At 39.4% G+C, this 24,233-nt stretch overlaps 1 protein-coding gene across 2 annotated transcripts in view; it reads left to right on the top strand.

Annotated features, from left to right (window-relative positions):
• SNX18 (sorting nexin 18) overlaps nt 1–24,233 on the top strand; it is a 238,349-nt gene that overhangs the window by 156,130 nt on the left and 57,986 nt on the right. The gene's annotated exons all lie outside the window — the stretch shown is intronic.

Below are 24,233 nucleotides of genomic sequence, written 5' to 3'. Positions count from 1 at the left end.
ATCTCCCCTGGTGCTGCTTGTCCCAGTCCTTGCCCCACCCACCTACTACACACACAGGAACAGCTCTTCTCTGCAAGAAATGCTAGACAGGAGGAAGTGCCCTGGCCTTGACCTCCTGCTTTCACAGCATCACACATCAGTGGTGGTGAGTGCCGTGGAGGAAGCATTGCATGCATAACTGAGTTAGCAAATAGGAAAGAGGGCTTTCAGAGAGTAGTGGGGAGAAGAGGAAGGGTGGCAGAAAGTATTGCTGCAAGAACTAAGCTCTAGGCCTGGCACTGCCACCATATCTGAGCAAGTCCTTATGCTTCTCTACACCTTGATTTCTTCAATGGCAAACTGGGGAGATTCTGGGTAACAAGATAAGGCATGATGTCTGCTACCACATGGAAATAAGAAGGAACACAAAAGCCATTTTTCCAGCTCCTCCAGGGTTTGTCCCACCACCACCACCAGCTACCAGGGAGACTGTGTCCTGAATTCCTTCTTTTTTTCCCATAGATGTTCAACAGCCTCCTCCACACTCAGAGTGTCTCATTTCCAGAAGACTCATGACTCCTGCCATGCTGTCCCATCTATGAATAGAGAAAAGGAACATTTACTTGGTACTCCAAAACTGTGGGGATCACAACGCAAAGACCACCTGAAAGAGTGTCACAAAGAAAAATACACCTGTAAAAGGCTACTAACCAGCTATCATCCTATCAACAGCCACACACTCATTCATTCATTTACTTGTTCAACAAATATTTATGTCGAAGTTAATCACTTACTCAACAAATAATTATACTGCCAGGATCTGGAGGTACAAGAGTAAATAAAGTATAGAAATTCCTTTTTTGCTGTTTAGTTTAGTAGGAGATACAAGTAATAAAGCAACTTTAAAAGCACTATAATTAGATTGCCTTGGATAGAAAGTTATAAAGTACTATTATAGTGCATATCATTGTGGGGGCAGTGGGTTGCTCCTAGTCTGTCCAAAGGAAGGTGGAAGGGTGAGCAGCAGAAGTGATCAGGGAAAGAAGAGGTGGAGTTGGGTCTACAGAGAGTGTTCCAGGCAAGGAACAGCCGGGTGAGGCCTGAAGGTGAGAGTGAGAGAGGACAGGTGGGTTGCAACAGAGGTTGTTTGAGGACAAGTGTGTGGAAGCGGGGAAGCCTGAATAAAGTGGTGGTAATAGGGTACTTCGGTAGATTCTTGGGCAAGAGCGTGACCTTACAAATATACTTTAGGAAAAAAAAAACAGTCTGTTTTCTATATTCAGCATGCATTGGAAGTGACAGAGACCAGAGGTAGGGAGAAGGGCAAGGGGATTTTAGTAGTAATGGGGACAAGGACCAGAGTGCTATCCCTGAAAACAGAGAATAAAGAACAGGTAGAGCAAAGACATGGAATCAACCCAAATGCCCATCAATGACAGACTGGATAAAGAAAATATGGGACATATTCACCATGGAATACTATGCAGCCACAAAAAGGAATGAGATCACATCCATTGCAGGGACATGGATGGAGCTGCAAGCCATTATCCTCAGCAAACTAACACAGGAACAGAAAATCAAACACCGTATGTTCTCACTCGTAAGTGGGAGCTGAACAATGAGAACACCTGGACACAGGGAGGGGAACAACACACACTGGGGCCTGTTGGAGGGTGGGGTAGGGGGAGAGCATCAGGATAAATAGTTAATGCATGCGGGACTTAATACCTAGGTGATGGGTTGATCGTGCAGCAAACCACCATGGCACACGTTTACCTATGTGACAAACCTGCACATCCTGCACATGTACCCCAGAACTTAAAATAAAAATAAAAATTAATTAAACAAAAAAGAACAGACAACCAATAGGCTGTCTTTCAGCTTAGCCTATGCTGTACTAGGAGAGCCTGGGAGAGAACTCTGCTTAGAAATAAACAAGCCCAGGGATTGCCATCTATTTGCCCTATATTCACTTGGACTTATTTATCATAGTGCTTTTTCAAACTGTGTTCAAAACTCCCTGGGGTTTTCCAGAGGTGCTTTAGAGACCCAATTCAACCATGTTGACCTATTTTGGACAAAGAAAGGCTTGAAAATCACCAGCATACCTTTTCACAGTGTACATGCTCTGTCCGAGGTCCAGTGCTCTTGGTGGTTATTAAAAGTGGATTTGTGTGTGTGTATCAAGACTGCCATGCACTCTCAGAAGTTCACTCTGTGCCCCGCTTCAAGCCCCTCTTGAAGACAGGAATCTCTCTATTTCTGGTTGTTCTGCCCCTGCCCTCCCTACCTAAATCCAGACCCTACTCAAAAAGGAAAATGGTTTCTCAGCATTCCTCCCCATGTTCATTATCTGGCAGCTCTTCTCTGGAGGTTGGAAAGAATTAATCCATTATTGTTATCAACACAATCATAATAAGGCATGAAAATGAAGTGATGAGATCTTTTTTTCAGTCAAACCTCTTGAAGAGAAACAGAAAACAAAAACAGCATTTTATCTTTGACTAGAATGATTATTTCTCAAAGGAAATAACTTCAGTCCCGTACTTTGTGGGAGGAAAGGCACAAGATGTGGAGGATGTTCAGGCACTGTGCCTGGCTCACAGACATTGTTCATAAATGTTTGGTTCATAGTTTCTTTCATTCATTCTATAAACATAAACTCTGATCTCTAGGAGGAGGATTTTATTTGCCTCTTGAACTATCTCTTGACAAAGCCAAGTCGCCACACAAATGATGCAGGCAACTGCCAGCTGGTTTGCAAATTTCCTGAGTTGCCCAAGTACAGCACAGTGAGCATGAAAATCAAAGGCTCTCAAACCTGGAAGGAACCTTTGAAAATGACCCGAGGTCAATTGCCCAGGAAAATCCCTGCCAAGTGCTGCAAATTGAGGTTGGAGGTGTCCAGTCTCTCTGATGCAGCCAAGTCTGTCTTTGGACAACTCTGTTAGAAGGCTCTTCCTGATATTGAATTGAAATCTATCACTTCATAGCTTTTCTTTATTCCTCCAATAAATCCTGTATGAGAGACCAGGAGGCAGAACAGAATCATTCAAATCCTCCTTCTTGGCAATCTGTTGAATATTGGAAGACAGGGGCCAAGTTCTCTGAGTCTTCTTTTCTCCAAGGCCTCTGTCTCCTAATCTTTCAAACATTTCCATGGGATAAGATTTTCAAATTATCCTGGTCCTTTTCCCATTAAGAAGCTTTACTTTTCTACTCTTAAAATAGGCTGCCTAGAATAGAAATAATTCCATGTGACTTAACTAGTGCAGAAGGGAAGAGACTCTGCTAAATCTGATTTCAGAGACTGCCACTCACTAGCAGCGTGGCTTTGGCAAGTTACTTCCCTTTCTAGGAAACATGGTTTAATATGTAGCCTCAAGTAAAGTGCCTACTACAGTGCCTGGCATAAAGGGATGTCAATACCTGATATCTACCTATCAATTGCTATTATTCTTCTGTCAATGCAGTTTCAGGTGGCACTAGACCTTAAGGTGATAACATCACACTATTGACTCCTAGGTTTTACCCACAAGTAAATTCAGAGTATTAAGTGGTTTTAATCCATGGCTCCCCCATCCTTTACTCACATTGTGTGTGTGTGTGTGTGTGTGTGTGTGTGTGTGTGTGTGTGTGGGTGTGTGCCTAAGCATCAAAATTTCCATTTATCTTATAAAATTGTATTTGTTCAATTCAGGTCATTGTTTAATGTGAGCAAATTTAATGAACAAGACTCTATCTTTTTGTCTAAGTCTAAAACTAACAAAAATGCCCCCAAGTTCATGGTACAGAACCAAGCCTTGTTACCACTAGAAAACTTTCTTCAGGTTGATCCCTATCTATTAGCCACTATCTTTGAATAAATTAATTCAACCTGTAAATAATTCACTTAATTTCATTTTTATCTTGTGAATAATTTTTCCTCTAAAATAAAAGAATATCATAGCTTTGTCAAATGATTTGGGCAAGTCCAGAAAGACCAGAACTGCTGGGTTTTCTTTCTCTACCAATCTAGTAAACTATCACAGTAGGAAACACACTCTTTGTGAACTCCTATAGCTTTCTCATGATCACAGTTTTCCTGCCTGGATGTTTATAACTTACCTTAACGCCACACTTGGGAACCTCAGTGAGAAACTTTTCTATTTCCTAAAATAATTTTACTCATGAATTAAGGTAATGCTAGCAGCTGAAGCAGATATATCCCCACGTTTTTGTGTCTTAACCCAATAGAAGTTGTTTGTTTCTCATTCATGTCAAGTCTGTAAGGGCTGTTCCTGATCTGCGGGCCATCTTCTCCCCAAGCAGTAATTCAAGGCTCCTTCCATTTTGCAGTTCTGGAATCTTCCTAATAAACCCAATACAAAGGATAATGCAGGATTAAATGGAAAATATTTCAGTAAAGAGAAGGAAGAGAATTTCAGACTGACAGAGAAATAAAGGAAAGACAAAGGCAGGGATGCAAAGAAGTATAGAGTACCTGGCATTTAAACCAGGTGTGTAGGGAAGGCTTCTAGATAGGATCTGTGTCTTCAAGTGAGAGATGCAGATGATTTGTGTGTAAGGCAAGGAGGTAGCTGAGGAATATATACCCTGAACTCACTCTCCCTTTCCAGGGCTCCATATTGTCAAAACTGAACTAGTAGCCAGAGGGAAGGGAGTTCGCTGATGCGATACAGATTAGCCGTCGGGACAGAAAATGGGGAGAAGGGTACATAATGGGTCTGAAAGGCAAACAAAAGATAGCAGCATTTTAGAGGTGACAACAGTACACTCTGACCTGTGCTTTACAGAGACTAATATGGTAGCAGTGGGAATGAGGATGGGAGGGGGCAGATATTGGAGGCAGGAAGACCTTCAGGGAGGGAGGGCCAGGACAGAGGGGTAATCATAGGACTAGAGGAAAGAGTTGAAAACTGGAATCAGTGAATGGTTAGATATGAGACGCATGAGGAGAGTTGAAGGGGACTCTCAGATCATGGTTTTGAAAGGCAAATGATAAGTTCATCTGGGGACATGTTGAGTATAATTTGTTTTGGGACATCCATATGGAGATATTCTGAGTCAACTCAGCCCCGGGGGAACTGATTTTGTCATCTGGCTCTGCTCCTTTCTGGAAAGCTCTCAAAAATACATGGATAGTTAGACCTGGTTCAAAGCAAAATCTTAGATGCCTATCTTAATCATCTTTCTCTTTAAAAAATCTGGGGATAAAAAGCATTTTATATGAATTCCATATCTTTAAAATTTTTTTATTTGATGCTATATTGCATTTGTTTACAGAAGATGCATGTTATGGATGAGTATAGGGTAACATGGGATACCTGAAATTTAAATTGAACGTAAAAGTGCATGCTGGATTATCTCCCAAAGGAAAGAAACTAAATTAGAGTTTGTATGTAAACTTAACCCTTGTCTCAAATGCATATTTTAAATCCCAAATCATCTCTCTTTAATTCCTTGTTTAAAAACATTAAAGTCAATAAAACAGTTCATGAAGCTCAGTTTCTTTCTTGTCAAATATTTGTCAACATTAAGACTACTTTGGTATAACAAACTCAATAATCAAACTTATTCTTGACTGAATATTGAAAATATAATTCTAAATTGAATACAAGTAAACAAGCCTGAAATTTACTATGGGTGACAGTAATCCATGTGTAGCCCCACATTTCCATTCATTTAGAAAATATCTTTGTGCTCAACTATCTATAATAATTATCTTTATTACTGTAATAAAGATAACCATCTAATTATCTAATTACCTTTCTAAGGGGATTTGGTTAATTTCAGGCTAAAACATTTTAAATAAAATTATAGCGGCTTTAAAATATTTCCATATTTACACATTGAGGTACAAATAGTTACTCTTGCATTAATAGACAGTATAGTATCAATTAATAAAGATCAGGAAAGCACTTCGAAAACAAGGCAAGATTTTGCAGACAAGATTTAGGATAGATTAGGCAGAAATAGTTAACCAGGCACATGATGTCTCACAAGCCTAGCTGGTGTCATAAACATTTACTTTGATAACATTTGCAGTAGGTGAGTCACATTTTTTAAATGATTGACTTTTCAGGGTCCCCTGTAAATAGGAAAGTGTCTGATTCTTCTAAAAAGAACTTTCTCTGAAAATAAACTATGAAATAGTTTTTGGCTTTAGTTATTGCTGCCTTGATGATCAGTTACTCTAAATAAAATAGGATGGATTATCCTGCAGTAACAAACTAAATTCTCGGTAGCTTAAAACAGCAAAGTTCATTTCTCACTCAGGCCACATATCCACTGCGCTTCAGCAGGAGCCTCTGTTCCACGCAGGCACTCAGGGAGGTAGGCTGATGGGCCTCCACTAAATGAAACATTGCTGATCACAATGACAAGGGGAAAGGACCATGGCAAACTATCACTGGCAAACCCTTAAAGGCTTCCACCTGGAAGAGATACATATGACTTCCATTTAAATGTCATTGGTTAAAGTAAATCATATGGCTATGTGTCTAACATCAGGAAGGCTGGGAAGAGTAATCCTACTAATGCCTAGAAGGTTATATTCCTGAAAATTTTCTTGTCAGGCAAATTTTCGGACAGCTCAATCTGTATCAACATGACCAAATGTACATTGATTCTAGCACTGTTTTCGTCTTCTAAATCCAGGAACTCCCAAATGCCAAGTTCAGTTCCCTCTAATTGCTTGATCTGGCAACTCACTTTTGAACCCCCAAACTTTCAACAAAGGTTGGTGTGGCAGGCACTGGTACTTTTCACCAGTACAGTTGTTGTTATTCAGCACATGACTGTATTTCTAATTCTTTTTTTTCTTTTTTTGAGATGGAGTCTTGCTCTGTTGCCAGGCTGGAGTGCAGTGGCGCGATCTCGGCTCACTGCAACCTCTACCTTCCGGGCTCAAGCAATTCTCCTGCCTTAGCCTCCTGCGTAACGGGGATTACAGGTGCCCGCCACCACGCCGGGCTAATTTTGTGTATTTTCAGTAGAGAAGGGTCTCACCATGTTGGTCCTGTATTTCGAGGACAAAGACAGTGCTAGAATCAAAGTACATTCGGTCTTCTTGACACACATTGAGCTGTCCTAAAATTTGCCTGACAAGAAAATTTTCAGGAATATAATCCTGATGGACGATGAGTGTGTGAATATCAGACAAGTCAGAATGAGGGAACATTTCTCTTTGGAAGGGTGATCTGCCTTCTGATCTCTCGTCACCAAAAAGGCTGCTCATTCTTGAACAGATCCAGCATTTTTGCTTTGGGAACGCCTCATATATTTGTAGCTTAGGGAAATACTTCCTGCCAAATGCCTTTAATTAAAAAGAAAAAAAAATCCTCCTTTCTTGGTATCATCTGTATTCAGTTGAGAGGAATAGTTTGGGAGAACATTAATCTAAACCATTCTAATTTTCTTATTTTCCAACTCATTACTTTTTATTTTGGATCAACTGACTTTTACCCTTCCATTTTTACATTTTTTTTCCCCTTAAGTGTCTCACAATGTTGATTCTTTGGATTTTTGAAGAATGTAATAATTTGGCATTACACACAGTGTCCCACATTGGATCCAACCACACACTGATTTCCCTGTCACTCTTATTTTTTATTTGTTAAGTGTTTTCTGAAGCTAGGTGGGATGTTTATTTTAAAAAGGCAATCTCCAGTATGGAGTAGTTTCTTCTGAATATTGAACAATCAAGAAATTTCTTTAAGCCATCCTATAATCAGAACGCATCAGAGGTTGGAATGAATTTAAACTGAAGTTTTCATTGAGGACAGACAAGATGAAAACTCAAATTGGCAAAGAGAAAAAGCTGGCTTTAGAGAAAAAGTTGGCCCCAAATCTTTATGGAGTGGCTCCATCCATCAATGGGCTCTGGAATTGCTGTGATTGCTGGATGTGTAGAGATTTTCTGGAGGACAGAAGTGAGAAAAGAAGGAACTAGCTAAGTCCTACTCACAGAGCTCCTCATTCTCCATTCCTAAAGAAAAATTATTTCAAAAGTTAGCATACCTTTTACCCAGTCAGCATGAGTACAAATAAAGGCCCATAGGCAAACTACCCATAGCTTGAGTTTTGTAAAGCAAATTAAAGGCTCATTTTTTAAAAAAATTAATAAACTATTTTTGGAGCAGCGTTAGGTTCACAGTAAAATTGAGTGTAAAGTACAGAGAGTTTGTACATCCCTGTCCCCACACGTGCACAACCTCTCCCAATGTCAACATCACTCACCACAGTGGTACATTTTTTACACTGAAGAACCTACATTAATACATCATTACCACCCAAAGTCCGTAGTTTACATCAGGGTTCACTCTTGATGTTTTTGCATTCTATGGGTTTGGACAGGTATAAAATGATATGTATCCACCATTGTAGTATCCTATAGAATAATTTCACTGCCCTAAAAAACCTCTGTACTCTGCCTATTCATCCTTCCTTCCACCTAAAACACCTTGCAACCTCTGATCTTTCATCATCTCCATAGTAGGAATTATGCAGCATGAGCATTTTTAAATTGATTTCTTTCATTTAGAAATATGCATTTAAATTTCCTCTGTGTTTTTATAGCTTGATAGCTCATTTCTTCTTAGTGTTAAATTATATTATGTTATCTGGATGTATGTTAGTTTATTTATCCATTCATCTACTGAAGGGCATCTTGGTTGTTTCCAAGTTTTGGCAATTATAAAAAGTTACAATAGATATCCATGGTAGATTTTTGAGTGGACATAAATTTTCAACTCCTTTGGGTAAATATCAAGGAGCACAATTTATCAATCAAATGTAAGAATATGTTTAATTTTATAAGAAACTGCCAAGCTGTCTTCCAAATTGGCTATTCTATTTTGCATTCCCACCCACAGTGAAGGAGAGTTCCTGTTGCTCCTCATTCTTTTCAGCATTTGGTATTGTCAGTGTTTTAGATTCGGGTCAATCTAATAGGTATGTAGTAATATCTCATTGTTGTTGTAATTTGCAATTCCCTAATGACATATGATGTCGAACATCTTTTCATGTGCTAACTTGCCATCTGTATATCTTCTTTGGAGAGGTGTCCATTCAGCTCTTTAGTCCATTTTTTAATTGGGTTGGTTGTTTTCTTATGCTTGAGTTTTAAGTGTTCCTTGTATATTTGGAATCATAATCCTTTATCAGATGTGTCTTTTGAAAATATTTTATCCCAGTTTGTGGCTTGACTTCTCATTCTCTTGACATTGTCTTTCACAGTGCAAAAATTTTTAACTTTAATAAAGTCCAGCTTATCAATTATTTATTTCATGGAATCATGCCTTTGATATTATATCTAAAAAGGTATTGCCATACCAAGGTCATCTAGGTTATTCCCTACTTTTTATCTTTTAGGAGTTTTATATATAATTTTGTGTTTTATGTTTAGGTTTATGATTAATTTTGAGTTACTTTTTTGTAAAGAGTGTAAGGTTTTGCCTAAATTCTTTTTTATTTTTGTTTTTCTGCACGTGAATGTTCAGTTGTTTTGCCACCATTCTTGAAAAGACTATCTTTTCTTCATTACTTTGTCTTTGTTCTTTTGTCACAGATCAATTGACTATATTTATATTTATATTACTGAGCTCTCTATTCTGTTCCATTGATTATTTGTCTGTTCTTTTGCCAATACCACACTGTTTTAATTACTGTAGCTTTATTGTAAGCCTTGAAGTCATGCAGGGTCAGCCCTCCAACTTTGTTCTTCCCTTTCAGTTCTGAGTTGGCTATTTGAGTATTTTGCCTCTCTATATAAACTTTAGAATCAATTTTTTAGTATCCACAGAATAACTTGGTGGGATTTTGATTGGATTTGCTTTGAATCTACAGATCAAGTAAGGAAGAAATGACATCTTGGCAATATTGAATCTTTCTATCCATGAATATGGAACCTCTCTCTATCAGTTCTTTTAAAATTTCTTTCACCACAGTTTTGTAGTTTTCCACATATAGGTCTTATACATATTTTGTTAGATTTCTACCTAAGTATTTTATTTTGGGAGGTGTTCACATAAAAAGTAATCTGTTTTAAATTTCAAATTCCATTTGCTCATTGCTGGTGTATAGAAAAACAATGGGCCTTGTATATTCCTCTTTCATCTAGCGTGATAATCACTTGTGATAATCACTTAGTAGTTTCAGGATTTTTTTTGTCAACTCTTTTGGATTTTCTAAATAGATGATCATGTCATCTGTGAAAAAAGAGTTTTATTTCTTCTATCCTAATCTGCATACCTTTTATTTCCATTTCTTGTTGTACTATATTAGTTAAGACTTTCAGTACAAATGTTGAAAAGTGGCGGCAAAAGGAGACATTCTGATCTTGCTCCTGATTTAGTGAGAATGCTCCTACTTTCTCCACTAAGTATGATGTTACCTGTAGGCTTTAAAAAAATAAATAAATAAAAATAAAAACAAAACAGGGTCTCACTCTGTCACCCAGGTTGGAATGCAGTGGCATGATCACGGCTCACTGCAGCCTCAACCTCCTGGGCTCAATAAATCCTCCCCTCTCAGCCTCCTGAGTAGCTGGGACTACAGGTGCACACTACCATGCTCAGCTAATTTTTTGATTTTTTTGTAGAGACAGGGTTCACTATGTTGCTCAGGTGGTCTTGAACTCCTAAGCTCAACCAACCCTCTTGCCTTGGCCTCCCAAAGTTTTGAGATTACAGGAGTGAGCTACCATGCCTGGCCACTGTAGGCTTCCTGTAAATATTATTAATCAATGGAGAAAGCTTTCCTCTACCTAGTTTGCTGAAGGTTTATTATTATTATTATTATTATTATTATACTTTGTTTTAGGGTATGTGTGCACAATGTGCAGGTTTGTTACATATGTATACATGTGCCATGTTGGTGTGCTGCACCCATTAACTCGTCATTTAGCATTAGGTATATCTCCTAATGCTATCCCTCCCCTCTCCCCCCACCCCACAACAGTCCCCAGTGTGTGATGTTCCCCTTCCTGTATCCATGTGTTCTCATTGTTCAATTCCCACCTATGAGTGAGAACACACAGTGTTTGGTTTTTTGGTCCTTGCAATAGTTTGCTGAGAATGATGGTTTCCAGCTTCATCCATGTCCCTACAAAGGACATGAACTCATCATTTTTCATGGCTGCATAGTATTCCATGGTGTATATGTGCCACGTTTACTTAATCCAGTCTATCATTGTTGGACATTTGGGTTGGTTCCAAGTCTTCACTATTGTGAATAATGCCGCAATAAACATACGTGTGCATGTGTCTTTATAGCAGCGTGATTTACAATCCTTTGGGTATATACCCAGTAATGGGATGGCTGGGTCAAATGGTATTTCCAGTTCTAGATCCCTGAGGAATCGCCACACCGACTTCCACAATGGTTGAACTAGTTTACAGTCCCACCAACAGTGTGAAAGTGTTCCTATTTCTCCACATCCTCTCCAGCACCTGTTGTTTCCTGACTTTTTAATGATTGCCATTCTAACTGGTGTGAGATGGTATCTCATTGTGGTTTTGATTTGCATTTCTCTGATAGCCAGTGATGATGAGCATTTTTTCACGTATTTTTTGGCTGCACAAATGTCTTCTTTTGAGAAGTGCGTGTTCATATCCTTCGCCCACTTTTTGATGGGGTTGTTTGTTTTTCTCTTGTAAATTTGTTTGAGTTCATTGCAGATTCTGGATATTAGCCCTTTGTCAGATGAGTAGATTGCAAAAATTTTCTCCCATTCTGTAGGTTGCCTTTTCACTCTGATGGTGGTTTCTTTTGCTGTGCAGAAGCTCTTTAGTTTAATTAGATCCCATTTGTCAATTTTGGCTTTTGTTGCCATTGCTTTTGGTGTTTTAGACATGAAGTCCTTGCCCATGCCTATGTTCTGAATGGTATTGCCTAGATTTTCTTCTAGAGTTTTTATGGTTTTAGGTGTAACATGTAAGTCTTTAATCCATCTTGAATTAATTTTTGTATAAGGTGTAAGGAAGGGATCCAGTTTCAGCTTCCTACATATGGCTAGCCAGTTTTCCCAGCACCATTTATTAAATAGGGAATCCTTTCCCCATTTCTTGTTTTTGTCAGGTTTGTCAAAGATCAGATAGTTGTAGATATGCGGCATTATTTCTGAGGGCTCTGTTCTGTTCCATTGATCTATATCTCTGTTTTGGTACCAGTACTGTGCTGTTTTGGTTACTGTGGCCTTGTAGTATAGTTTGAAGTCAGGTAGTGTGATGCCTCCAGCTTTGTTCTTTCGGCTTAGGATTGACTTGGCAATGCGGGCTCTTTTTTGGTTCCATATGAACTTTAAAGTAGTTTTTTCCAATTCTGTGAAGAAAGTCATTGGTAGCTTGATGGGGATGGCATTGAATCTATAAATTACCTTGGGCAGTATGGCCATTTTCACGATATTGATTCTTCCTACCCACGAGCATGGAATGTTCTTCCATTTCTTTGTATCCTCTTTTATTTCATTGAGCAGTGGCTGAAGGTTTTTATTATGAATGGGTGTTGGGTTGTGCCAAATGCTTTTCCTGCATTTATTGATATCATCAAGTAATTTTTATGCTTTATCTTGTTGCTATGATGGATTATATTGATTTTCTAATGTTGAGCCAGTCTTTCATACCTTGAATAAATCCCACTTGGTTATGGTGTATAATTCTTTTTAAACATTGTGGGAACTGATATGATAATATTTTGTTGAGAAGTTTGCATCTATATTTATGAGAGTTATTTGTCTGTAGTTTTCTTTTCTTGTAATGTCTTTGTTTGGTTTTAGGGTAATGGGTAATTAGGGTAATGCTGGCCTCATAGCATGAATAGGGAACACTTGGTAAAGTGTTCCCTATATTTTTATCTTCTGAAAGAAATTGTAGAAAATTGGTATAATTGTTTCCTTAAATATTTGGTAGAATTCACCAGTGAACCCATCTTGGCCTAGTGCTTTCTCTTTCAAAAGCTTATTAATTGTTGGTTCCTTTTTTTTAATGGACGTAGGCCTATTTAGATTTCTATTTCTTCTTGTATGAGTTTTGGCAGATTGTATCTCTCAAGAAATTGATCCATCATATCTAGGTTATCAAATTTGTGGACATAATGTTGTTCATAATATTCATTTATTATCCACTTAATATCTGTAGGATCTGCAGTAATACTCTCTCTGTCAATTATGATATTAGTAATTTGTGTCTTCTCTCTTTTTTTCTTAGCCTGGATAGAGGCTTATTGATTTTTATTGATCTTTTCAAAGAACCACATTTTAGTTTTGTTAATTTTCTCCATTGACTTCCTATTTTCAATTTCATTGATTTCTGCTCTAATTTTTATTATTTCTTTCCTTCTGCTGAGTTTATATTTAATTTACTCTTCTTTTTCTAGTTTCCTAAAATGGAAGCTTAGATTACTGATTTTAAATCTTTTTTTCTAATATATGCATTCAACGTTGTAAATTTCCCTCTAAGTATTGCTTTTGCTGCATCTTACTAATTTTGAAAAGTTGTATTTTTATTTTCATTTGGTTCAAATTATTTTTAACTTTCTCATTTCTACTTTGACCCACATGTTATTTAGAAATGTGTCGTTGGCCAGGCACAGTGGCTCATGCCTATAATCCCAGCACTTTGGGAGGCTGATGTGGATAGATCACTTGAGGTCCGAAGTTTTCCAGCTATCTTTCTGTTATTAATTTCTAGTTTAATTTCAATGTGGTCTTAGAGTAGCCACTGTGTGATTTCTATTATTTTAAATTTGTTAAGGTGTGTTTTATGGCCCAGAATGTAGTCTGTTTTGGTGAATGTTTCATGTGAGCTTGAGAAGAATGTGTAATCTGCTGTTATTGGATGAAGTAGTTTATAGATGTCAATTATATCCAGTTGATTGGTAGTGCTGTTGAGTTCAACTATGTCCTTGCTGATTTTTTGCCTGCTGGATCTGTCCATTTCTAATAAAAGAGTGTTAAAATCTCCAATTGTGGTAGTGGATAATCTATTTCTCCTTGCAGTTCTATCAGTTTTTGTCTCATATTTTGATGCTCTGTTGTTAGAAGCTTACACATTACAGATTGTTATGTTTTCTTGGAGTACTGATCCTTTATTATTATCTAATGTGCCTCTTTAACCCTAATAACTCTCCTTCCATTGGAGTCTGTTCTATATGATACTAACATAGCCGCTCTCATTTTTTTATGATCGGTGTTAGCATGCTATATCTTTTTCCATCCTTTCACTTTTAATCTATACCTGTCATGGTTTTTATAGTTAAAGTGGATTTCTTATAGACAACATATAGTTGAATCTTAATTTTTTTATTCTTATGTTTTGACCCACTCTGACAGCCTCTGTCTTTTAATTGGTGTATTTAGACCATTGACATTTAAAATGATTATTGATATAGTTAGATGAATATCTACCATATTTGTTACTATTTTCTATTTGTTGCCCTTGTTCTTTGTTCATATTCTTGTCTTCCACTCTTTTTCTGCTTTTTGTGGCCTTAACTGAGCATTTTATATTATTCCATTTTCTCTCCTTTCTTAGTATATCAATTATATTTAACATTTTTTAGTGGTTGCTCTAAAGTTTGAAGTTTACAACTAATTTAAGTCCACTTTTAAATAACACTACACCAATTCACAGGTAGTACTAATATCTTATAAGAAAATACTCCTAATTCATTGCTCCCATCCCTTGTATCATTGCTGTAATTCATTTCACTTGTGGATATATGCATACCTATTGAATACATTATTGCTATTATTTTGAGCAAATTGTTAACTGTTAGATCAATTAAGAATAAGAAAAATAAAAGTTTTCATTTTGCCTTTACTTATTCATTTTTTGATGCTCTTTCTTTCTTTGGAAACCTGAGTTTCTGACATTTATTATTTTCATTTTTTCTCAAGAGCTTCTCAACTTTTCTTGCAAAACATATCTGCTAGCAACAAATTCCCTCTGGTTTTTTTTTTGTTTGTTTTCCTGAGAGAGGTTTTATTTCTCTCTTACTTTTGAAGGATAATTTTACAGGATACAGAAATCTAAGCTGGTCATTTTTCCCAGCACTTTAAATATTTTATTCTACTCTCCTCTTGCTTGCATGGTTTCTGAGGAGAAGTCATATGTAATTCTTATCTTTGCTACTCCATAGGTAAGATGTATTTTCCCGCTGGCTTCTTTCAAGATTTTTTTCTTTATCTTTGATTTTCTGAAGTTGAATATGATATGCCTAGATGTAGTTGGGTTGTTTGTTTGTTTGTTTGTTTGTTTGTTTGTTTTATTTTTCCTGCCTCATGTTTTCTGAGCTTTCTGGATCTGTGGTTTGGTGTTTGACTAATTTGGGTGAATCCCTCAGTCACCATTGCTTCAAATATTTTTTCTATTCCCCTTTCTCATTCTTCTCCATCTGGTATTTCTTTAATTTGTTTTAGTTATTTATATACACATAAATAACTCCTTTTGTAGTTGTCCCCACAGTTCTTGGATATTTTGTTACGTCCCCCCCCTGCCTTTTTTTCAATCTCTGCTTTTCAGTTTTAGAAATTTCTATTGTCATATCCTCAAGCTCAGAGATTTTTTCCTTAGCTGTGTTCAGTCCACTAATGAGTCCATCAAAGGCATTCTTCATTCATTGTACAATGTTTTTTCTCTAGAACTTCTTTTTGTTTTTTCTTAGAATTTCCATCCCTTTGCATACATCATCCACTTGTCCTTGCATGTTGTCTAGTTTTTCCATGAAAGCTCTTAGCATATTAATCATAGGTTTAAAACATTTTGAATCTGATAATTTCAACATTCTTGCCATATCTGACTCTCATTCCATTGCTTATTTAGTCTTTTCAAGCTGTGTATTTTGGCTTTTAGAATGCCTTGTAATTTTTTCTTGAAAAAGGGACACAATGTGCTGGGTAAAGGAAACTATGGTAGGTAGGTCTTTAGTAATGTAGTGGTAAGGTGTGAGGGGAGGGGAAGTATTTTACAGCGCTATGATTAGGTCTCAGTCTTTTGGTGAGTCTGTGACCCTGGACTGTGAACTTTGCCAGTGCTTCTTAGTTTTTCTCTCTTTTTTTTTTTCCACTCTTCTAGTGGGGAAGAGTGGGTTAGAGTTGAGTGATTATTTTCCCCCATATGAAAGGCTAGAAAGAACTGAAGTTGGGTATTTTTCTTCCACACGGAAGGCTAGAGTGAGCTGGAGTTGGGCAATTACCTCACCACATGTGAAAGGCTAGAAAGAACTGTAGTTGTATGTTTCCCTTTCCCCAGGTGGAAGGCTAGAGCTGGCTAGAGTTGACTTATTTTCCTTCTTCCAGTAGGTTTAGGCTCTCATAAAACCACAGCAAGTGAGGCTCTAGTACAATAACTTCTCCCGGGCACAGGCCTTGTTAAGAAGAACAAAATGCTCTGGTATATGTTAAAATGGTTCCCTTTCCCCTTCCCTGACCGGAAGCCCAAGAGGATTTTTCTCTAATATTTACAGTGATAACTTGGTAGAGTTCCTGGAGGTAAAACTCATGAAAGTGTGCCACCTCCCTCACGACTGGGTCCTCCTGGAGTTTTAATCTTCAGACTTGTTCACATCTAGTCTACAGCAGTTTATCAATTACAGTTCAGGTTTCTCCACCCAGAATTGATTCCTATGGAGGTTTCTACTTCTGGATTTCTGCCACAATAAGTTGTGATTCTCTGTAGATGTTTGTCTGTCTCTTTAATTTTGGGGACAGTGGTTTTCCTTGTGACCTCACCTCTTTGGTTGCTAATTTTTCAGCTAGTTCAGCTTTTTGCTTATTGTTAGGATGGAGTGATGAATTCTAAGTTCCTTATGTGCTGGACTGAAAACCTGAAGCCCCACTCACTGGTTTTTAAACTTTAAAATATTGAATGAACATCCCACATTATAAAATGAGTCAGAATTCAACTATAGCGGTGTTAAAAAGAAACACACACACACACACACAATTGTTTTGTGATCTCTAAATCAAGCTTTCTCTAGGCTGAGGTGGATGTTTTCTCTCTTCCATGTTGTGATACTCTCTGCTATGGGTCTTTACATGGGAAAGGCAAGAGTTAGAGTCTTGGGATAGATTTAAGAGTTGGTGAGGCTCCTTCTTCCCCTCAAACTTCCCACCTTCCAGAGCCTGGAATCACTCAGCTGGGAATGGACTTTGGCTCCTTCTCCTTTAGGAGTTCCTGACGAGGCTTCTAGAACCAGTGACTACCATCTGAACCACTGAACCCAGGGCAGGAGGAGCTTGCTCTTCCATCTGTCTTCTGGTCCTTTAGGGCTCCCTGCAGAGAGGCTCTGGGGCAATTGCTCACAACTGACTGGTGATATGAATGTGGGTAGATTCAGTAGGGGCATGAGGATGGATTCCCTGTTCCTAAATATTTTCCCAAGTTTTTCTGAAATCCATCAGTAGTTACTGCCTTCTCCTTATCTGTTGTTATTGTGGGTGATGGTGATTTTTAAAGAATGCCTTTTAAATAAGATAAAGCCTTTCTTTTCCCATTATTTTTAAAAATTCTTTTTCAAAGCTGACCCTTTGAGAGCCCACATTCTCAAATTCTGTCTTCACTGCTCTCTCATTTCCCTTCATCCCTGTTCCTCTGTTTGAATACACCCAACACACACACACACATCCCAAGAGGGGACTCCACTAAGAATAACTCACCCATTTCCCTAGGAGGGAACTAGGCACCTGCAGGTCAACAAGGCCTGAGAAGCCAGAGTTCTTCAGAGTGTGGGCTCCACCTTAATGTGAATCTGCCTCTTTAATTAATATTTCCATCAACTTGGCTGCTAATGTATCCTCTTTTTCTTCAGTTTCTTCATCTGTAAAATGGGGGTGATGATCATTGTACCTACATGTAAAGTACATTACAAAAGGATGCCACTCCTTTATTCTTTGCTAATAATAGCCACATTTATTGAGGCCTTCTAGGCCAGATGCTGTTCCAAGTGCAAGTTTTGGTAGGCAGAATAGGAGAGATTGGTGGTGGGGGTGGGAGTACTATGAGCATGACATGGGAGAAAGAGAAAGAGCATCAAAAAAGGAACTAAGAGTTGCAGAATAGCAAAACTGAAGTTCAGTTCAAAACAAATTTCATTTCTTCTATTTCCAATTTTTCTAGACTTAGTCCTGATCAGTTACTCCAGAAAACCTACAGGAATCTCGCTGAGGGAGAGAGTGCGGACTAATATTTCATTTCTCCCCACTCCTCCCTCTGAGGAATCCAGGACTTCATTGTGGACCCCTGTATTAGTCCATTTTCACACTGCTACAAAGAGCTACCTGAGACTGGGTAAGTTACAAAGGAAAGAGGTTTAATTGACTCATAGTTCTGCATGGCTGGGGAGGCCTCAGGAAACTTAAAATGGTGACGGGAAGCAAGGCACATCTTACATGGTGGCCATAGAGAGAAAGAGCAAGGTGGGAAGTGCCACACTTTAAAACCATCAGATCTTGTGAGAACTCACTCACTATCATGAGAACGGCATGGGGGAAACTGCCCGCATGATCCAATCACCTCCCACCAGGCCCCTCCCTAACAGGAGATGAGATTTGGGTGGAGGCACAGAACCAAACTATATCAACCTTTTCCTACCTCCCTACTCCAAGCACCATCTCCCTTGGAGGGGCTCTGTGAACTGGCCCTTACTTGAATGAAAGAAGCCGGCTCAGATTCAAAGTTTTGAGTGTTTTTTTGCCATGTCTCAGCTGAGTCACCCAGGTGAGCCCAGGCATTCTGGCCTAGGGTGTGGAGGATGGTGTTTTAATTGCAGCTTGAGGTTTTACAAGTCCAGAAAATCCCAGAGGACAAGAATACAATAGCAGCTGAGGGCAGGCCACATGAATAGCAACCCTACTTGATATGTGTTCAGGGCTTACCATCCAACCGGTGAGAAACACAGGGACACATATTGCCTGCTTTACAGAGAAGTTCAGTGATCTTCTCAAGGTTAAACACTTGGGAGAAACCGGTGGGACTTTCTGATGCACATTTCCGTGTTTTCTGTTGCTTTTATAATGAGTTGTTGACTACTTCCTGCTATTTAAACTGCTATACTTCGTTTTTCAGCCCGGATCAGATTACAATTGTATATAAAAAAAGAAGAATATGATCTCAAAGTAGAGAGGGATTTTTTCCATAAGTCACAAAAGCAGCACCTGCAAAGCAAAAGATTACTTATAGTGTTTTTGTTGTTGTAAGTTTTAAAATTTAATGTAATCTGAGTGAAAAACCAGCCACTGACTGGGGGAAGATAACTGATCTTCATGTAATCATCAAAGGAAAAGTATCCAACACATAAAAACAATTTCTACAATTCAGTAGGATAAAAAGTCAAAATATTCAATAGAAAAATGGGCAATGGATATAAACCAGCAACACACACACACACACACACACACGTGCACACAGAAACCAGAATGTGAAATCAACTAAGAGTTGGAAAATGCAAATTAAAACAGCCATGAGCTCCCATTTCCCCACGATATTTCCAATACTAGGGGATGTTAGACTTTTTCACTTTTGTCAATCTAATGAGTGTGAAATGATAACTCTTACACAATGTGGGAGGTGGTCCAAATTGGTGCAATCAATTTGGAGAAGAATTTGACAACACAGAAAGATAAAGATGTGCCTACTCTTAGACCCAGAAATTTCATTCTATTTATCTACCCCTCAAAGACTCCCATACACATATAAAGACACATTTATGAGAAAGTTCATTTGTGGTATATTCATAATTGTAAAAAATTGAAAATAAATGTACATCAACAGAAAAATAAATAAATAAATGGCAGCATAGTCACAATGGACACATCTACAGTAGTTACAATTGATAAAGAGATGCATGTGTCTACAGATATAAATCTCAAAACATAAGGTTGAATGAGAAAAGCAAGCTCCTCTGTGCCCCTTTCAGCTCTAACTCTCTGTGGATCTTATCCTTGTAGGTGGGGAGGAAAACTAATGATTCTGTGCATCCCTCAATCAGTGAGGGTCCTCCCTGACAGATAGAACTAAGCAAAGGCCCCCAAGCATCCCATGCCCGGTGCTGATGGTTGTGCTCCTCAGCTGCGGTACTAGAAGCTGCTCCCCCGGAAGCCCAGAGCAGATTCCAGGGCCCTTCCCCTTGCTCTTCTTTCCACGTATCAATGTGAGGCAAAGGTATCAGTTCCCCTGGGGCAGGAAGAAGCCCCCCGCAGGCAAGGAGCTGGCACTGTGCTCAAGGCCTGAGCTCAGAAAACAGACAGGGCCTGGGCCCTGCGCTAGGTGGAGAGTCTGAGGCTGGGTGGTTGTGCTGGGAGCCAGAGCACTTTGGGAGAAGCTGCCAAAATTGCTCAGACAAGCACTTGGGGGAATTTCAGTTGTCCCCAAAGTACCTTTTAATTTGAAAACAATCAGGAGGGAGGTCAGAGGATTTTTCATCATTTGGCAGCGAGTGGTCTTGGAGAGCCTGGGCTGTGTTGCTTCAATTAGGTGTGAGAAGTGGGGGCTAGGGCCTGCCAGCTGGGCAGGAGCCAAGCAGCTCATCAGTCCTGGTCTAATCAACATCAGGGGCTCCAGCGCCAAGCACGCAAAGACCAATGGTACCATTCATCACACGGAACTCTCCAAACACTGAAGGATGCTGGGGGTTCTCTAGCAAATCTATGCACTGAGGGCCCAAGATGATACCACTCAGAGGTTTCAGAAAGTAGAGATGCTGGTGACATAGTTACAGTAAATGTAGGTGGTTGAATGGCGCTGGGCAACTTCTGTCTTCTTTCCAGGCAGAAGGAGGAGGGGTAAGGAGAGCTTTAGACAGAAACTCAAGACAGATACAGAACTAGCTGGCTGCTTCTTGGAGGGGGCTCTGAGGTGTGGGCTCTGGGTCAGGCCAGGATCTCAGCTGGGTGATCACGGCCAACTGTTTGACCTCTCAGCCCGTGTCCCTGGTTGTAAAAATGGGGTCGCGATAGTGCCAAATTCGTAGAGTGGTGTTGAAAAGAAAGAAGACAATCAACTCAAACACTGGGTATGGTGCCTGAAGCATAGAAAGTGTTCAGAAAGACAGAGAGGATTACATAAATAATAAACTAACAAACTGCTTTCCCAAGGTCTAGGAGGTGTGATTTAAAGACTGTCAATTGCATGACACTTAGCATTAAGCCAGAGAAAGGCTTTTGTGAAAATGTCAGATGTTATTAGCAGCCTGTTTTATAGATGAGGAAATTGAGGCCTCACAAAGCAGTGGCTTGTATGAGTTCTGGCAACTGGTTCGTTAAGAGGTCGGGATAAAAATCCAGGAATTTTGACTCTAAATCCTGTCTTGTCATCATAGCACACAGCAAGCCATTTTAAAAATTATGTCAATTATATCTTCTAAAGCAAAAGTATGCAAGGTATAAATGTCAGAAGAATAGAAAAAAAAAATCTCTAAATCTCCATATTCCCTAATGTGGAATTTCCCTTAATGGTGAGATGCTCCAGGTTGTATCAGCATGGCCTGCGCTGCACTGTGGACCTGGCTGTCAGGAAGAAATCCTCTTCTTCCCCCAGAAATCCTGCACCTGTAGCAACAGGTGCCATTTGCAGAGGGTGCCACTGCCTTCACAATCCCTTTCTAGGCACTATTTCCTTTATTTTTGCCCTGATATGGCAACCCAAAAGTCATGCATTTTTATTATTTGTTTTTCTTAAAAATCACTTCCATGGAAATACAGAAGTGTTTTTTTGTTTGGGTTTGTTTGTTTTAACATAGAGTCCTGAAGGGAAACACTCAGAAAGTTGCAGTGCCTAGAAAGGTACTTCAGACACAGGCTGTTAACAAAATTCACACTAAGAAGGGTTGACCCATCAAGGCTGAGGACCACTGTAGTGTTTTTATACCTGATAAGGCATAACTTGCCTTCCACGAATGCTGCATTTTTCCTCATTGCTGTATCAGCGTACTCATTTTCTTGTATTCATTTATTTACATACCCACCCTCACTTGAGAGCAGGGTCAGTGACCTTCTACTCTGTGCCAGGCAGGGCCCAGCACTGATGAGACTGCAAATCTAAATGCATTGGAAGAGAAAGAGTGTTCCCATGTATTCTGGATCCTACTGTTTGGGACGTCATGCAGATTTTACCAAATAATATCTTACTTTCCATCATCTTTATTACTCAAAAGTTGTGTACTGAGTCCCTGGCCCTTGGAGATCTGGATCAAATTAACTCAATCCTGCTCTCCCAAATCCACCACTGGCAGGAGCCCGTGAGTCCCACGAGTCCTCACTTTCTCATGAGGTCCTCTTCCTAAGCTTGTCTCAACTATGTGCTATACCATGAGGACCATACCACAGAACACCTGCCCCCTTTCTGAGTTCCACGGAAAAGAAAATATGAACAGAGGAGTCTTTATGGGTGATTCTGGAGCAGAAATGGAGTCTCATGACACAGCAAGGCCAGGAACTTCATGTGGAAGAGCAGCCTTACCATGCCTCTCGCACAGCCTCAGCCGTCCCCATGACTGCATGCTTCACCTGCCAGTACCCGCACCTGGTCCTCTCCTCTGTCCACTTGGCTCCATGCTCTGTCTTCCTCCTCCTTGCATTTCTTCTCTTCTTGTCTATCTTCTCCCTTTATCCTCAGAGCAAAATGTGAATTTCTCTCATATCCAGTGCAAGCCAGTTTTACATTATACTTTGAAGTTTTGTGGCCAAGAAACACTCAAGCCCGTGGGGTCCCAAAACATTTCTAAGCAACAGCCATTAAGATAATAAAACTTCGTTTCATCTCATTATGTAAGGATCCCATAAAGTTTATAAATATTGCCAGATAGAAAGTCTTCTCAACTCTGCTTTCTATCAAGGAAAGTGAATGTTTTTGTATTCTGGGACAAAATCAAAACAGAAGCTAATTTTCAACTCATCAGCCTGGTTCTTATGCATCATGTGAGTAGCAGTGCCAACCCTGCCCAAGCTATAAACTCCTGAATCAGAATGTCCCTCAGACATTCTTCCAGGGCTGCAGAACTTCCTTTTTACCTTCACTCTCTCCTCTCGTTTTTCCTTCTCTCATGAAAGAAAAATGAATCACCGATGAAATAAGCAAATGGGCAAAGTGGCATGCCCCTCCAACTCTGTGAGTCCCCTCACCCTCAAGCCCCTCCTTTTCTTGCCCTCCAGGCAGAAGTGTGGAGCTGCTGCTGCCAGCAGGCCCAGGCCAGAGGAGCACAAAAGGGCAGGGTTCTCAGCTTTAGAGCTGGGAAAGGACGGCCCAATAAGCGTTGGTGTGGGGAGAGGAAGAAGTATCTACTAACTACAAGACCCACTGACAACTGCTTGGCTCACAGCCTCTGAGGCCTGAATTTGAGGAAACAATTTTGCTTCGGATCTGCCAAGAAAGTGCATTAAGCACTTAGATCATTTACAATCCTAGTAGACTTTCCCCCTCGCATTAATTTCAGGGAATCCATATGCATATGTCTTTCTTTGACTGGCAGCCTGGGCAAGTCTCTTTCTCCAGGGCTCTGGGTTCCAAGTAACCAATTTATAGGGAAACTTTACAGAATCCTATTTAGTTTTAATGCTGGGATGCTTGGATGACACCACTGGTTGTCTTCTTTCAAAGGCTTTAACTTCCTTGTTCCCTCTTTTCCTTTAACCCCATGGCTCCTCAAGCCAATAAAAACATCTAAAGGTAAATAAATCCATCAAGGTAGCTCATAACTGAAAACACTTATGTTATACTGGAACCAGTAAAATAGGCCATGTTTGGTTAAACTTCCCCACTGCTCTTCTACCTCCACTCCCAAAACCAAAAAATAGCCCGCTCTGTTTTTAAGAGTGTCTATTTTTCTTGTTAAAAATAGATGTTTCTACATTTAGTATTTGTTAAAATAAAAAAATCAAAAAGCTTACTTGCAAACCAGCAAAGAACCTAATGTGAAGAAATTGCATTTAGATTGATCTGGAGGGGACAAATACAAATGGGCTCTGCATTAAAATGGTTCCCACAGCTGAGGTTTCTGCTTGATTACGTTAAACTCAAAATGATACCAATGTGTGAGTGTCCTCAAATATAGGCTAATTTAATCAGAGTCTATTTTCAGTGGTTTGGGGAATGGGGCATTGCTGTGGTGAAGGAATAAAACTTTGTCTCTACCGACACTCATAGTAAGTGACCCTTAGTCACTCAGTGATTTTAACTAAAGCAACTGGTCATACAGTGGCCTTCTCTAGGGGCACCGCATCTGAAACTCTCCATGGGATAGCCAGCAGCTTGTCCCCC

This window comes from Pan paniscus, chromosome 4 (assembly GCF_029289425.2).
Source record: "Pan paniscus chromosome 4, NHGRI_mPanPan1-v2.0_pri, whole genome shotgun sequence".
Lineage (NCBI taxonomy): Eukaryota > Metazoa > Chordata > Mammalia > Primates > Hominidae > Pan > Pan paniscus.
This window is presented reverse-complemented; position numbering and strand designations above follow the sequence as displayed.